This window comes from Balaenoptera physalus (assembly GCF_965194825.1).
Source record: "Balaenoptera physalus genome assembly, chromosome: 11".
Classification (NCBI taxonomy): Eukaryota; Metazoa; Chordata; class Mammalia; order Artiodactyla; family Balaenopteridae; genus Balaenoptera; species Balaenoptera physalus.
In genome coordinates, this window is record NC_138896.1 from 16,448,900 (window position 1) to 16,465,064 (window position 16,165).

A 16,165-nucleotide genomic window follows, 5' to 3' on the forward strand; every position below is an offset into this window, starting at 1 on the left:
TCACTTGTTAGTTGCTAGTATATACAAATGCAATTGAGTTTTGTTTGTTGATTTTATATTCTGTGATCTTGCAGAACTCAATTATTAGTTCTCGGAGTTTCTTTTGTAAATTTCTTGGGATTTTCTACATAGGTAATTGTGTTATCTGCAAAAAGAGACAGCTTTCTTTACGATTTGTTTGTATTTTACTTCTTTTTCTTGCTTCATTGTGCTGTCTAGACCCTCTAATACTGTGTTGGATTTGAGAGGTGAGATGGGACATCCTTGCCTGGTTTTTGATCTTTCACCTTTAAGTGATATTAGCTATAGAAGTTTTGGTAGATATTCTTTATGTGATTGATGAAAATACTTTCTGTTCCTAGTTTTCTGAGTGTTTTTATCACGAATGAGTGTTGGATGAATTATAGATACTTAAAAATACTATAAGGAGGACTAAATTACTCTTTTTTAGTTGGAAATATGTTAGTGCATGAAGAGCAGAATGATAAAGTCTTTTACCTAACACATATAGTGCTTAAGGCACCAAAGACATTTTTACCTGGCTCTGAATCAATTTCACTTATTTCTCCATATTTAAGGAAAGATTTATGAATAATTACATGTGAATTTTTTTTCTTTTTGGCTTTTATTTATTTATTTTAACATCTTAATTGGAGTATAATTGCTTTACAATGTTGTGTTAGTTTCTGCTGTATAACGAAGTGAATCAGCTATACGTATACATATATCCCCATATCCCCTCCCTCTTGCGTCTCCCTCCCACCCTCCCTATCCCACCCCTCTTGGTGGTCACAAAGTGCCGAGTTGATCTCCCTGTGCTGTGCGGCTGCTTCCCACTAGCTATCTATTTTACATTTGGTAGTATATATATGTCAGTGCCACTCTCTCACTTCATCCCAGCTTACCCTTCCCCCTCCCCCTCCCCATGTCCTCAAGTCCATTCTCTACGTCTGCGTCTTTATTCCTGTCCTGCCCCTAGGTTCTTCAGAACCATTTTTTTTTTTTAGATTCCATTTATGTGTGTTAGCATATGGTATTTGTTTTTCTCTTTCTGACTTACTTCACTCTGTATGACAGACTCTAGGTCCATCCATTTCACTACAAATAACTCAATTTCATTTCTTTTTATGGCTGAGTAATATTCCATTGTATGTATGTGCCACATCTTCTTTATCCATTCATCTGTCGATGGACACTTAGGTGGCTTCCATGTCCTGGCTATTGTAAATAGAGCTGCAGTGAACATTGTGGTACATGACTCTTTTTGAAGTATGGTTTTCTCAGAGTATATGCCCAGTAGTGGGATTGCTGGGTCGTTTGGTAGTTCTTTTTTTTAGTTTTTTAAGAAACCTCCATACTGTTCTCCATAGTGGCTGTATCAATTTACATTCCCACCAACAGTGCAAGAGGGTTCCCTTTTCTCCACACCCTCTCCAGCATTTGTTGTTTGTAGATTTTTTGATGATGGCCATTCTGACCAGTGTGAGGTGATACCTCATTATAGTTTTGATTTGCATTTCTCTAATGATTAGTGATGTTGAGCATCCTTTCATGTGTTTGTTGGCAATCTGTATATCTTCTTTGGAGAAATGTCTGTTTAGGTCTTGTGCCCATTTTTAGATTGGGTTGTTTGTTTTTTTTGATATGGAGTTGCATGAGCTGCTTGTAGATTTTGGAGATTAATCCTTTGTCAGTTGCTTCATTTGCAAATATTTTCTCCCATTCTGAGGGTTGTCTTTTGGTCTTGTTTATGGTTTCCTTTGCTGTGCAAAAGCTTTTAAGTTTCATTAGGTCTCATTTGTTTATTTTTGTTTTTACTTCCATTTCACTAGGAGGTGGGTCAAAAAGGATCTTGCTGTGATTTATGTCATAGAGTTTTCTGCTTATGCTTTCCTCTAAGAGTTTTATAGTGTTTGGCCTTACATTTAGGTCTCTAATCCATTTTGAGTTTATTTTTGTATATGGTGTTAGGGAGTGTTCTAATTTCATTCTTTTACATGTAGCTGTCCAGTTTTCCCAGCACCACTTACTGAAGAGGCTGTCTTTTCTTCATTGTATATTCTTGCCTCCTTTATCAAAGATAAGGTGACCATATGTGCGTGGGTTTATCTCTGGGCTTTCTATCCTGTTCCATTGATCTATATTTCTGTTTTTATGCCAGTACCATACAGTCTTGATTACTGTAGCTTTGTAGTATAGTCTGAAGTCAGGGAGCCTGATTCCTCCAGCTCCGTTTTCTCTTTCTCAAAATTGCTTTGGCTATGCCAGGACTTATGTGTTTCCATACAAATTGTGAAATTTTTTGTTCTTGTTCTGAGAAAAGTGCCATTAGTAGTTTGATAGGCATTGCATTGAATCTGTAGATTGCTTTGGGTAGTAGAGTCATTTTCACAGTGCTGATTCTTCCAATCCAAGAACATGGTATATCTCTCCATCTGTTTGGATCATCTTTAAATTCTTTCATCAGTGTCTTATTGTTTTCTGCATACACGTCTTTTGTCTCCTTAGGTAGGTTTATTCCTAGGTATTTTATTCTTTTTGTTGCAGTGGTAAATGGGAGTGTTTCCTTAATTTCTCTTTCAGATTTTTCATCATTAGTGTATAGGAATGCAAGAGATTTCTGTGCATTAATTTTGTATCCTGCTACTTTACCAAATTCATTGCTTAGCTCTCTTAGTTTTCTGGTAGCATCTTTAGGATTCTCTATGTATAGTATCATGTCATCTGCAAACAGTGACAGCTTTACTTCTTCTTTTCCAATTTGGATTCCGTTTATTTCTTTTTCTTCTCTGATTGCCGTTGCTAGGACTTCCAAGACTATGTTGAATAATAGTGGTGAGAGTGGACATCCTTGTCTTGTTCCTGATCTTAGAGGAAATGCTTTCAGTTTTTCACCATTGAGAATGATGTTTGCTGTGGGTTTGTCATATATGGCCTTTATTATGTTGAGGTAGGTTCCCTCTGTGCCCACTTTCTGGAGAGTTTTTATCATAAATGGGTGTTGAATTTTGTCAGAAGCTTTTTCTGCATCTATTGAGATGATCATATGGTTTTTATTCTTCAGTTTGTTAATATGGTGTATCACATTGATTGATTTGCGTATATTGAAGCATCCTTGCATCCCTGGGATAAATCCCACTTGATCGTGGTGTATGATCCTTTTAATGTGTTGTTGGATTCTGTTTGCTAGTATTTTGTCGAGGATCTTTGCATCTATATTCATCAGTGATGTTGGTGTGTAATTTTCTTTTTTTGTAGTATCTTTGTCTGGTTTTGGTATCAGGGTGATGGTGGCCTCATAGAATGAGTTTGAGAGTGTTCCTTCCTCTGCAACTTTTTGGAAAGAGTTTGAGAAGGATGGGTGTTAGCTCTTCTCTAAATGTTTGATAGAATTCACCTGTGAAGCCATCTGGTTCTGGACTTCTGTTTGTTGGAAGATTTTTAATCACAGTCTCAATTTCATTACTTTTGATTGGTCTGTTCATATTTTCTGTTTCTTCCTGGTTCAGTCTTAGAAGGTTATACCTTTCTAAGAATTTGTCCATTTCTTCCAGGTTGTCCATTTTATTGGCATAGAGTCGCTTGTAGTAGTCTCTTAGGATGCTTTGTGTTTCTGCGGTGTCTGTTGTAACTTCTCCTTTTTCATTTCTAATTTTATTGATTTCAGTCCTCTTCCTCTTTTTCTTGATGAGTCTGGCTAATGGTTTATCAATTTTGTTTATCTTCTCAAAGAACCAGCTTTTAGTTTTATTGATCTTTGCTATTGTTTTCTTTGTTTCTATTTCATTTATTTCTGCTCTGATCTTTATGATTTCTTTCCTTCTGCTAACTTTGGGTTTTGTTTGTTCTCCTTTCTCTAGTTCCTTTAGGTGTAAGGTTAGATTGTTTACTTGAGATTTTTCTTGTTTCTTGAGGTAGGCTTGTATAGCTATAAACTTCTCCTTTAGAACTGCTTTTGCTGTGTCCCATAGGTTTTGGATCATCGTGTTTTCATTGTCATTTGTCTCTAGGTATTTTTTGATTTCCTCTTTGATTTCTTCAGTGATCTCTTGGTTATTTAGTAACGTATTGTTTAACCTCCATGTGTTTGTATTTTTTACGTTTTTTTCCCTGTAATTCATTTGTAATCTCATAGCATTTTGGTCAGAAAAGATGCTTGATATGATGTCAGTTTTCTTAAATTTACTGAGGCTTGATTTGTGACCCAGGATGTGATCTATCCTGAAGAATGTTCCATGCGCACTTGAGAATAAAGTGTAATCTGCTGTTTTTGGATGGAATGTCCTATAAATATCAATTAAATCTATTTGGTCTATTGTGTCATTTAAAGCTTCTGTTTCCTTATTTATTTTCATTTTGGATGATCTGTCCATTGGTGTAAGTGAGGTGTTAAAGTCCCGCACTATTATTGTGTTACTGTCGATATCCTATTTTATAGCTGTTAGCAGTTGCCTTATGTATTGAGGTGCTCCTGTGTTGGATGCATATGTATTTTTAATTGTTATATCTTCTTCTTGGATTGATCCCTTGATCATTGTGTAGTGCCCTTCCTTGTCTCTTGTAACATTCTTTATTTTAAAGTCTATTTTATCTGATATGAGTGTAACTACTCCAGCTTTCTTTTGATTTCCATTTGCATGGAATATCTTTTTCCATCCCCTCACTTTCAGTCTGTATGTGTCCCTAGGTCTGAAGTGGGTCTCTTGTAGATAGCATATGTACGGTGTTGTTTTTGTATCCGTTCAACCAGTCTGTGTCTTTTGGTGGGAGCATTTAATCCATTTACGTTTAAGGTAATTATCAATATGTATGTTCCTATTACCATTTTCTTAATTATTTTGGGTTTGTTTTTGTAGGTCTTTTCCTTCTCTTGTATTTCCTGCCTAGAGAAGTTCCTTTAGCATTTGTTGTAAAGCTGGTTTGGTGGTGCTGAATTCTCTTAACTTTTGCTTGTCTGTAAAGGTTTTAATTTCTCCCTCGAATCTGAATGAGATCCTTGCTGGGTAGAGTAATCTTGGTTGTAGGTTTTTCCCTTTCATCACTTTAATTATGTCCTTCCACTCCCTTCTGGCTTGCAGAGTTCCTGCTGAAAGATCAGCTGTTAACCTTATGGGGATTCCCTTGTATGTTATTTGTTGCTTTTCCCTTGTTGCTTTTAATAGTTTTTCTTTGTATTTAATTTTTGATAGTTTGATTAACACGTGTCTTGGCCTGTTTCTCTTTGGGTGTATCCTGTATGGGACTCTGTGCTCTCTGGACTTGGTTGACTATTTCCTTTCCCATGTTAGGGAAGTTTTTGACTATAATCCTTTCAAACATTTTCTCAGACCCTTTCTTTTTCTCTTCTTCTGAGACCCCTATAATTCAAATGTTGGTGTGTTTAATGTTGTCCCAGAGGTCTCTGGGACTGTCCTCAATTCATTCTTTTTATTCTGCTCCCTGGCAGTTATATTCACCATTTTATCTTCCAGGTCACTTATCCGTTCTTCTGCCTCAGTTATTCTGCTATTGATTCCTTGCAGAGTATTTTTATTTTCAGTTGTTGTGTTGTTCATCACTGTTTGTTTGCTCTTTAGTTCTTCTACATTCTTTTTAAATGTTTCTTGTATTTTCTCTGTTCTGTTTTCGAGGTTTTGGATCATCTTTTCTATCATTACTCTGAATTCTTTTTCAGGTAGGTTGCCTATTTCGTCTTCATTTATTTGGTCTTGTAGGTTTTTATCTTGTTCCTTTGTGTGTAACATATTTTTTTGTCCTTTCTTTTTTTTTTGATGGGTGGGGCTGTATTCCTGTCTTACTGTTTGTTTGGCCTGAGGCATCCAGTACTGCAGTTTGCAGGCAGTTGGATAGAGCCAGGTCTTGGTGCTGAGATTAGGACCTCTGGGAGGCCTCAGTCTTTTTAGTATTCCCTGGGGTCTGAGGTTCTCTGTTAGTCCAGTGGTTTATACTCGGAGCTCACCCCACAGGAGCTGGGACCTGACCCCCGGCCTGGGAGCCAAGATCCCGCCAGCTGGTTGCTGGGGGTTCCTCCCGTCCCCCTAGGTGTCTGTGGTCCCCCACCGGTGCCTGGTAGGTGCCCTAGTTGTGCGGAGACACACATTCCACATCCTCCTAGTTCGCTATCTTGACTCCACCTGTCTCTCTTTGGCTTTTAAAGTAGATATTCCTTTAATATAGACATTTACAAAAAACCCAGTTTGCCGATATCTTTATTGGTGCTGCCACTGACCTTGTTCCCATAAAACTGATGCTCCTTTTCCTGTCAGAGAAAAAATACTTCCATGTGGTTAGTCATATTCCTGGCTTTTTAATGCCTTTCATTCTCTTGCAGTTTTTTGGTGGCAGCCTTGTATTCTTATGTTGCCAAGCAGCCTGTCCGTCTAATTCCCTCTTGGTTTCAAAAAAAAAAAAATGATGTTTACAGAAAAGTTGCAGGAGCACTACAGAAAATCTTTTCCTTTCCTTTTCTTTTTCTAAGCCATTTGAAAGTAAGCTGTTCACTTTTGCCTCATCACCCCCAGATACTTTAGTGTCTGTTTTCTGTAAAGTTATTGTCCAACAAAAACCACAACACTGCCATCAAAAATGGGAATTGGCCCTCAGACCTCCATACCATCTGTTCTTCACTCCTCACACAGGTTATCCCTATAATGTCATTTATAGCAAGAGGATTTTGCATTGAGGTGTCATGTCTCCTTAAGACTTTCTAAATCTGGACCAGTTTCTCTCTCTTTCCTTGCCTTTTTATCATTGTCACTTTTGAGGAGTACAGGCCAGTTATTTGAATGATCCTCCCGTGATTTGTGTTTGTCTAATGTTTCTCCTGTGTAGGTTCAAGTCAGGCATCTTTGGTAGGAATATCTTCAGAATTGATCCTCTTAGTGCATCCTATCAAGTGACACCTGACTTGGATTTGTCCCATTATTGGTGATGTTAACTTTGGTCCGTTGATTAAGGTGATGTCTGTCAAGTGTCTGTACTGTAAGGTTATTTTTTTCCTGTTGTTGATAATGTATTTTGTGAGAGGGTTCCTTGAGCTATGTAAATTTCCTCCTCAAACTTTCACCTCTCTCGAGCTCCTGTACTCTGCACCTTGGTGCGTCCCTACAGAGATGGCCTCGTCACCCCTCCCGGATTCCAGTGCCCTGTGAGCACACCCTCCGAACACCTCGCAGGGCCATCCTTCTGCGTGCATACTTTTCTCACCCTGTTTATGGTCTGACAGCAGACACCGGGCAGCTGCCACCACCCGCTCCATGCGACAGCCCTCGTCACCTCCCCTGGGCTTGGGCACCTCAGGCCAGGCTGCCCTTACGTGCGTATGCCCACCTCACTGTGCTCCAGCTCTGACACCCACTCTGGGCTGCCCCCTGCAGGGATGCCATTCTTGCTCTTCCTGGGCGCTGAGACCCTGGGCTGGGCTGCGTGCCTTCGTGGACGCTCCTGCTCTGCTCAGGCTCTGCCCCCTGGTGTCAGGCCACTGTCCTTTGTGACCGTCCCTCCCTTCTTCACTTCTCGTCCGCTGAGCCCCCATGCAGAGTCACCCTCCTGTACAGATGCCTTTCTCCTCCTGCTTGTGCTCTGACAACCCCCTCCCCTTGGATGGCCTCTGATGCCACCCACCACCCCCAGCGTGACTGCTGACCTTGCTCGACCCCACCCATTGCCTTGTACGCACTCAGTATGGAAGGCGGGGAGGGTGAGGGGCGCTCCAGTCTCCTCTTAGTTGTTACATTCTTATCCAGCCCCCCGATGTTTGCTTTCTCGTCTCTGCTTTCTACTTCATAGCTCTTTATATGAGGAGTATAGATAATTTATAGCATTCTAAATATAAACTTTATTTTCTTTCTTTTTTTTAAAAAATTAATTAATTAATTAATTTTTATTTTTGGCTGTGTTGGGTCTTCGTTGCTGTGCGCGGGCTTTCTCTAGCTGCGGTGTGTGGGCTTCTCACTGCCGTGGCCTCTCCCGTTGTAGAGCACGGGCTCTAGGCGTGCGGGATTCAGTAGTTGTGGCACTCAGGCTCAGTAGTTGTGGCTTACGGGCTCTAGAGTGCAGGCTCAGTAGTTGTGGCGCACGGGCCTAGTTGCTCCGTGGCATGTGGAATCTTCACAGGCCAGGGATTGAACCCATGTACCCTGCATTGGCAGGAGGATTCTCAACCACCGCGCCACCAGGGAAGCCCTAAACTTTATTTTCTTTAGAGGAAAGTAGATGACTATAATCTGTGACTAAATGTGCAAAGCTTAGTTGTTGTAGGCACCACGAAAGAAGTAATCCCTATACATGGGAGTGAAGGCAACATTGCCATTTCCCTCAAAAGGGAAATTGATAGCGCAGATTTCAAAGTGCTTCAGTTCACCTGTTAGAGACACAGGTCGTCCTGGCCCTGCCTCCTGGTTTCCAGTTTAGGACGCCTCTCTGCAAGTCACAACATCTTTCTGTCCCTGTTTCCTCATCCATAAGATGGGGATCATAAATACTTCATGGGGCTGCTGGGGAGACTAGATGAGATAAAGTATTTGAAAATGCTTTGCAAAGGGTAAAATGCTATGCACATGTGGTTATTTAGTTCTAATTTATTGCATAGTCAAATGGAAATCTGCAGGAAATTAAGTCAAGCATTTTAATTGCACTTGTGATTTCTAGGTGAATTCCCTCTGATTCATAAGGCAGAGAAGAGGTCAGCATAGTTTTTGCTTTGTGCTACCACTTTAAGTCCATTGTTCTGTCACCATTACTCAGTCAGGCAAACACTCCTCTTTTGAAGTCCTGCCCACCCATTCTGCCTCTGTGACATGTTTCCACCTCCTTGATGATTTTTACCCCTGGTGTACAGTAGTCCTCCTCACTGTGGTTCCTGCTGTCTGTCATCTTTGGTGACATCAACGTCATTGACCTTATATGAGTTCTGTCATGCATTTACAATTGTTTGTGGCGCAGTTCTGGTCACATAGATCACTGGATAGTATCTTAAAGTGAACGTGTCTAATGCCGAAGTTACACTCTTTTCCTCTGACCTCCTCTCTACAGCTTCTACTTACGTTACTGGTGTCACTCTTTGCATTAGCCTTGTAGGTTAGAAACCTTAAATCTTCACTCTGTCATTTCCCATATCTAATTAGTCACTGAGTTCTTTTGTTTTTGCAGAAACCTCTTTCCCACTGGAGGCTTCCTTTTCCCATAATTAACAACCTACCTCTGTCCCTTATTACCTAATCTCTGAACTATCTGTATAGCCTTCTTCAAGGCCAGTGTTAGAACCTTGGCTTGGCAGGTTCCAGCATGGGCCCCTCTTGAATAATTGGATGAAGAGAGGGCCCTTGGGGTCAAAGTCAACTCTCTGAGGGGCCAGCCCTTCCAGATGAGCCATTTGGATGCTATAGAACATGTCTCCAGAGACCTTACGAACCTTCAGATGGTTGGGATCAGGCTTGGGGAAGAAGCTCTGCCTTGTCAGGCCCAGACTCGTGCCTGAAAGCCTCTAGAATCTAGGAAGACCTGATGTTTAGAATATGAGTGCCATTATCAAAATACAGCTACTGTTAATATTTTGGTATATTTCCTTCTAATCTATTTTTTTTAAATTTATTTGTTTTATTTATTTATTTTTGGCCGCATTGTGTCTTTGTTGCTGCGTGTGGGCTTTCTCTAGTTGTGGCCAGTGGGGGCTGCTCTTCAGTGTGGTGCGCGGGCTTCTCATTGCGGTGGCCTCTCTTGTTGCGGAGCACGGGCTCTCGGTGCGCGGGCTTCGGTAGTTGTGGCTCGCGGGCTCTAGAGCACAGGCTCAGTAGTGTGGCGCACGGGCTTCTCATTGCGGTGGCCTCTCTTGTTGCGGAGCACGGGCTCTCGGTGCGCGGGCTTCGGTAGTTGTGGCTCGCGGGCTCTAGAGCACAGGCTCAGTAGTTGTGGCGCACGGGCTTAGTTGCTCTGTGGCATGTGGGATCTTCCCAGACCAGGGCTCGAACCCATGTCCCCTGCATTGGCAGGCGGATTCTTAACCACTGCACCACCAGGGAAGCCCTCTAATCTATTTTTAATGCATAGGGTTTTTATTTTACTTTTTCTATATATGTATAAATTTCATAATGTATTAAATGAAAAAATTATTTCTGTGATAATTTTGTAAGTGTAATTAAAAAAAATTATCAGTACACAGCGTTCCATAGAGTGAAAAGTTGCTGCTGTTATTTGTTCTTGTTAGAACAAGAAGATCCCCTGGAAGAAATATCAGATTCTCTATCAGAGCTTGATCCCAGCTTCTGCTGAAAGTAGTATTTCTCTAGAGTTAACTTTTTGATTGCTGACAAGAACTAGTCTGTTTGCCCTGGAAGTTTGGTCTTGATGCGTACTCATTAACGCGGCTTTCTGCTGCCCTGATCTTTGCTACTTTGCTCATTTGTTCATTCATGTATTTCCCCTCCCCCCTCCCTTTCTTTCTTACTCTCTCTCCCTGCCCTGCCTTCCCCTCTTTGCTTCTCTCACTCCCTCCTTCCCTCTCTCACTCCCTTCCCTTCCTCCCTTCTTTCCCTCTATCCACAATACGAGCATATTTTCTTCTAAGTCCTCAGCTTGGCTCTGGGGATTTAAAGGTGAATAGACAATTGAGGGACTCATACTAAAGGGGGGACACGTTTATGAATCTTTGTCAGGATGTGCCACTAGCTCATCTGTGCACACACGGGGAGCAGTGCCTTACTCTTTCTGAAGAGGGTAGAGAAGGCTTCCTGGGGTGATGACATGTACCTGAGTTGTGAAAGGTGAGTAGGAGTTTGCTAGGGCAGGTGGGTGGAAGAGACATTTAGGCAGAGGGCACAGAAGTGAGAACAGTGGTGATGGTGTGGCTCAAGCTTATCTGTAGTGTTTTGTTATTGTTGTTGTGTTTTTTAAGCAGTTTTATTGAGATAATGATTCTCCTACCATACACCATTTGAAGTGTACAATTAAGTAGTTTTTAGTGTATTCACAGCATTGTGCATTCATCACCACAGTCAATTTAAAACATTTTCATTGCCCCAAACAAACTGCTTTAGCTGTCACCCCTCAGTCCTCCTTGCTCACTTTCCCAGACCTGGGTAATCAACAGTCTGCTTTCTGACTCTTTTGACATTTCATTTAAGTGGAATCATATGACGTGTGTTCCCTTGTGACTGACCTCTTTCACTTATCAGGTTTTCAAGGTCCATCTGTGTTATAACATGTATCACTACTTCATTTCTTTTTATTGCCTAATAATATTCTGTTTTATGGATATACCACACTTTATTTCTCCATTCATCACCTGATGGATGTTTGGGTTTTTCCTACTTTTTGGCTATTAGGGATAATGCTGCTATGGACATTGATGTACAATTTTTTGTGTGGACATATAGTTTTATTTCTCTAGGCTATACATCCAGAAAAGGAATTTCTAGATCATATGTTAACTCTATGCTTAACAATTTGAGGACCTGCCAGACTGTTAGCTATACAAATAGTCAAATTAGCCATACTGTTTTACATTCTGATCAGCAGTGCATGATGGTTCCAATTTCTCTATGTTCTCGTCAACACTTGTTATTATTTTATTTTATTTATTTTTATTATAGTCATCCTAGTAGATGTGAAATGGTAACTCCTGGTAGTTTTGCTTTGCATTTTCCTGATGGGTATTGATGTTGAACATCTTTTCATGTGATGATGATTTATTTGTATATCTTTGGAGGAATGTCTATTCAGAGCTCTTGACCATTTCTAATCAGATTATTTGCCTTATTTAAATCATTGAATTGTAATAATTTTTATATTGTCTCTAGTGTTTTGAAGCAAAATTAAGACTAGAATACTTTACCTTTGATTTTAAGTAGAAAATGACTCAATCATAAGTTTGAATCACCTAAAAGAAAGAAAATTTAAATCTGAAAAGTAGATTTGGAGATAGGGGATATCAATATTAATTTTCAAAAGTGGTAACATTAATATATTCCACAAGTCAAATTCTAGTTAAATGATCTTACTCGTTTTATTAAGCTAATTCCCCCTATTTATGTGCACTGGTGTCAGATAATCAAATACTCGCTTCTCTTAGGAAGTCCCCAGCTGCTCTGACAAATGGGCAAGGTTTTCTAATTGTTTCCTAATCGATTTCTTTCCCAAATTATCCTTTAAGGCAATGGTTTTTCTTCTCTTTGTCTCTTATTCTTTGTCTCAAATTGGTAAAACATATTTGTAATTTTAGAAAGTTTGATACTGTCATTTGGGGATATTATTTATGAATATCTGTCAATCAATTGAACAGCAGTTATTGGATGCCCGCTTAGGTATACAGTTGGCTCACTTTGTTTCTCTCCGGGAGTCATAGTCAAAATATATAACATTGGTGTGGCGTGGGCATTAACAAATCCGAATGGACAGTGGCTTTAAAGTACTTCACTCACAGTCAGTTTCATTATTCCAGTCATAGATCTTTGTCATTCTTCTTTGTACTTTGAAGTCCAGTGAACCTATGCCTAGTCCATAGCTTAATTTTTGATCTGGATCTTTCCTCCCTTGGCAGTATCCTATGGATATTTCTCTTTTGATTACCAAACTGGTAATTGTTTTGACCCAGTAAGTTTGCTGGGTCAAAATCCTAGAGGTAGCTCTGGTATTAGCGATAATAATATTCAGCAGATAAACTAAACTTCCCTTCAAGGAGATACTTCTGTATTCCAGAATTGGTCATGGAAGTGTACCATTCCAAGCAGATGAATCAAGTTATCGATTTGTGCTAAACAGTTGAGCATTGTATATAATCTGAATGGAGACCAGATGTTTTGCAAATTTGCTAGTGAGTGGTTTCTCTAGGTTGTTATGATTTGCTCTTTGGCTAAATAGAACTCTTTTCAATATACCACTTTTAAAATGTTTGCATCAGGAAGGAAATTTTCCATGGAATACATGACTGTAAAGATACAATTGGACTAGTCGGCTGCTCTGAAAAGCCATCTTTTCATTGTCCCCGAGACGGGCTCCCTGTCCACTGCAGCCACAGGTCTGTATGCCTCCTCCGCAGGCATGGACTCAGGCTGCTTCATCGCCAGAGTCCCCGAACTGGGGCTTTCTTTTTTGTCTGCTGCCTTGGATCTCCGGTGTGCCCCACCATGTCAGACACGGCCATGGACACCAGCTCTGAGATCATCACCAAGGACTTAAAGGAGAAGAAGGAAGTTGTGGAGGAGGTAGAGAATGGAAGAGGTATACTGCTCATGGGATGGCTAACGAGGTAAATGGGGAGCAGGAGGCTGCCAGTGAGGTAGAAGAAGGTGGGGAGGGAGTGGAGGAGGGGGAAGGAGGCCGTGGGGAGGAAGAGGGTGGACTGAGGACAAGGAGGCTGAGGCAGCTATGGGCAGATGGGCAGCTGAAGGTGACGAGGATGACAGTGTTGACACCAAGAAGCAGAAAACTGATGAGGATGACTCGACAGCAAAAAAGAAAAAGTTAAACTAAAAACAAAGGATGCGGGGGAAGGCCACCCTGAGCCATTCACTCCCCACTTCCTCTCTCAGAATCTAAACACGATTACCTTGGAGGACAGAGGCCCCCATGCTGCCCACTGCGGGCAGAGTCACCTGCAGGTGACGCGTGCTCCCCAGCACCCAACCAAACCCACAACGGGAATTTGCAGCAGGAGAAGAAAAAAACGCAGCTCTTTCAGGGTCCTGCTTCTTTTCTTAAAGGTGACATGGAAGACAAACTTATGGTTACCAAAGAGGAAAACTGGGGTGGGGGGGGGATGAATTAGGTGTTTGCTATTAATATATACACACTACTATATGTAAAATAGATAACCAACAAGGGCCTACTATAGCACAGGGAACTATATTCAATATCTTGTAATTACCTATAATGGAAAAGAATCTGAAAAAGAATAGATTTATATATATATCAATATGTATATATTTGTATAACTGAGTCACTTTGCTGTACGCTTGAAACTAACACAACATTGTAAATCAGCTATACTTCAATTAAAAAAAAAGTGCTTTCAAAAGGAAGAGTTGTTTGTATTTTAATTTGCATTTTTATTTTTGAACATACTGTTAGGGGTCAGCCATTTTTAAGGATCTTGGATGACCAGACCAGCCTTTGGAGTGTTCTCTGTCCTACTTCAGACTTTACTTGTTGTGTGACCATGTTCATTATAATCTCAAAGGAGAAAAAAAAACTGGTTAAAAAAAAAAAACAAAGCAAAAGCAACAACAAAAACAGTCTTATTCCCAGGATGCCAGTAACTTTTTTTGGGTATGTACTTAGCTGTACTATAAGTAGTTTTATGAGATGGTTATAAAGGCCAAAGATAAAAGATTAATTTTTTTCCCCTTTTTTTCTCTATGAAGTGACTGGTTTTTTTTTTGGTCTGTTGACGTATGTGTGAAACACTATTGTCCAACAATAAACTGGAATTTTATTTTACTGAGTTGTTCTTTAAAAAAAAAAAAGATACAATTATATATTTTTAAACAAGTCTATTTTTTGGTTTGTAGCAAATTCTCAATAATGAATTATTTTCTCCTTACCAAAATACAGTTGCAGTTGGCTGCCAATAGTGTGTATCTTATTCGCCCACTTTTCATTGACCACATGCATAGATTATCCATGATAATCTAGTTAAAACAAAACAACTCTTGCTTCCCTTTGGTTCATTGATAGTTTTCATAATTGCTGTAATGGCAGCCGTAGGGAGGGAGGAGACTTGTACAAGGGTGGCAGCCGTGGAGATAAATAGCAGACATATTCACATTCTTTGGAGGTAAAATCCTCTGGGAGTTGTTGGATTTGCTGCAGGAGATGGTGAGGTGAAAGGAATGATTAATGATGACTCCCAGGTTTCTGGTTTCAGCATCTGAGTACACCTAGATGTACTCTTAGATCTGAGATGCCATTTGTGGAGATGGGGAATTCTGGAAGATGGAAGGTTTAGTCATTTGCCTGCTGGCTCTCAGTTTCAATTCCCTGACTTCCTCTGTCCTCTGTATTGCATGGAACTTCATTTCAGTCTCCTTGCTTTTTGGCTTTTGTGGTTAGCTTTGGCCAATAGGAGGCGCTAACGGAAGCCTGGCGGATGGAGTAGGGAGAAAGTAGGGTGGTTTCCTCCCACTCTTGTTGCTCTGGGTCCGGTTCCAGGAAGTGGCAGCTTCATTCCTGTGGCTTCAGTCCCTATCAGGCAGCTCCTCCGTTCGTCGCGGTGCTGCTTTCCGACGGCAGCGCCTGTTGCTGCTCTTGCCTCTGCCAGTGATCACAGCTTCTGGGCTCTTCCAGTCAGTCCCTCCAGCCCTTAGGCTGATGATGGTTTCCTGCTGTTACTCATCTCCTGGTTGCTTCACCCTTCCCCATTTGGTGAAGACATTTGGTGTCTTGGCTTTTCCATCGCCCACGTCACCACACTTCTGTATTAATTTTTCTTTATCTTTACGCCTAGAGTGGTTTCTGTTTTCCTAACTAGAACCTGAAAATTTGAGAGTTCAGTTTTGGAAATGGTCTGTGTCCGGTTTAGTATTTTTTCAGTATGTTCCAGTGGAGATGTTACTAGATGAGTTGTATAGTGAGCTCAGATGGATGTCTGAACTGGGAGAATAAATTTGGGTATCACCTCTCAGTGCACTGGTAGTATTTAAAACCATGAGAGGTATGGTTGGAATCATCCAGTGAATAGATGACAAGGGAACCAAAATCTAGTCCCAAGGAACTCTACTTCATGGAGGGCAGATGGGAATGGATAAAGTAGAGCAGCCAAAGAGGTAGGAGGAAAACAGGAGAGTGATGCTATCCACAACGTGAAGAAAAAAGTGTTTGACTGCATGGTGCGCTGTCTATGGCATTTGACATCTGTTCCCTTGGTGAAAGTGGTTTCCGGGGAATGGAAAGTGGTTGAAGGTCTTCATCAAAATGAAGTGGTGCAAAAGTGGATGGGAGGTGGCAGAGTATATCTGGTACAGAGAGACACGTCTTTCCAGATGTTTGACTATGGAAGGGAGTAAAGAAATGGGAAGATAGGAGGATTAAGACAAGCTACAGTTTTTACAGTTGCTTTTTTACTTTGAAAATGCTAAATTTTTGAATAGGTTCAAAAATAAAAAATAAGTTATACAAGGAAAAAATCTTCCTCTTGTTTCCCATCAGTCCTATTCGACTCCCTCCTCCCCAT

General features: G+C 40.6%; 1 protein-coding gene, 1 long non-coding RNA gene and 1 pseudogene across 6 annotated transcripts in view; 2 read left to right on the forward strand and 1 right to left on the reverse strand.

Annotated features, from left to right (window-relative positions):
* LOC309638865 overlaps positions 1-16,165 on the reverse strand; it is a 722,672-nt gene that overhangs the window by 639,708 nt on the left and 66,799 nt on the right. The gene's annotated exons all lie outside the window — the stretch shown is intronic.
* The window catches only part of CDKAL1 (CDKAL1 threonylcarbamoyladenosine tRNA methylthiotransferase), a 640,596-nt gene that overhangs the window by 72,754 nt on the left and 551,677 nt on the right, over positions 1-16,165 (forward strand). The window lies entirely within an intron of this gene.
* On the forward strand, positions 10,286-14,443 carry LOC309638841 (prothymosin alpha pseudogene; annotated as a pseudogene). The gene has a single exon. The product of its transcript is annotated as a prothymosin alpha pseudogene (transcript).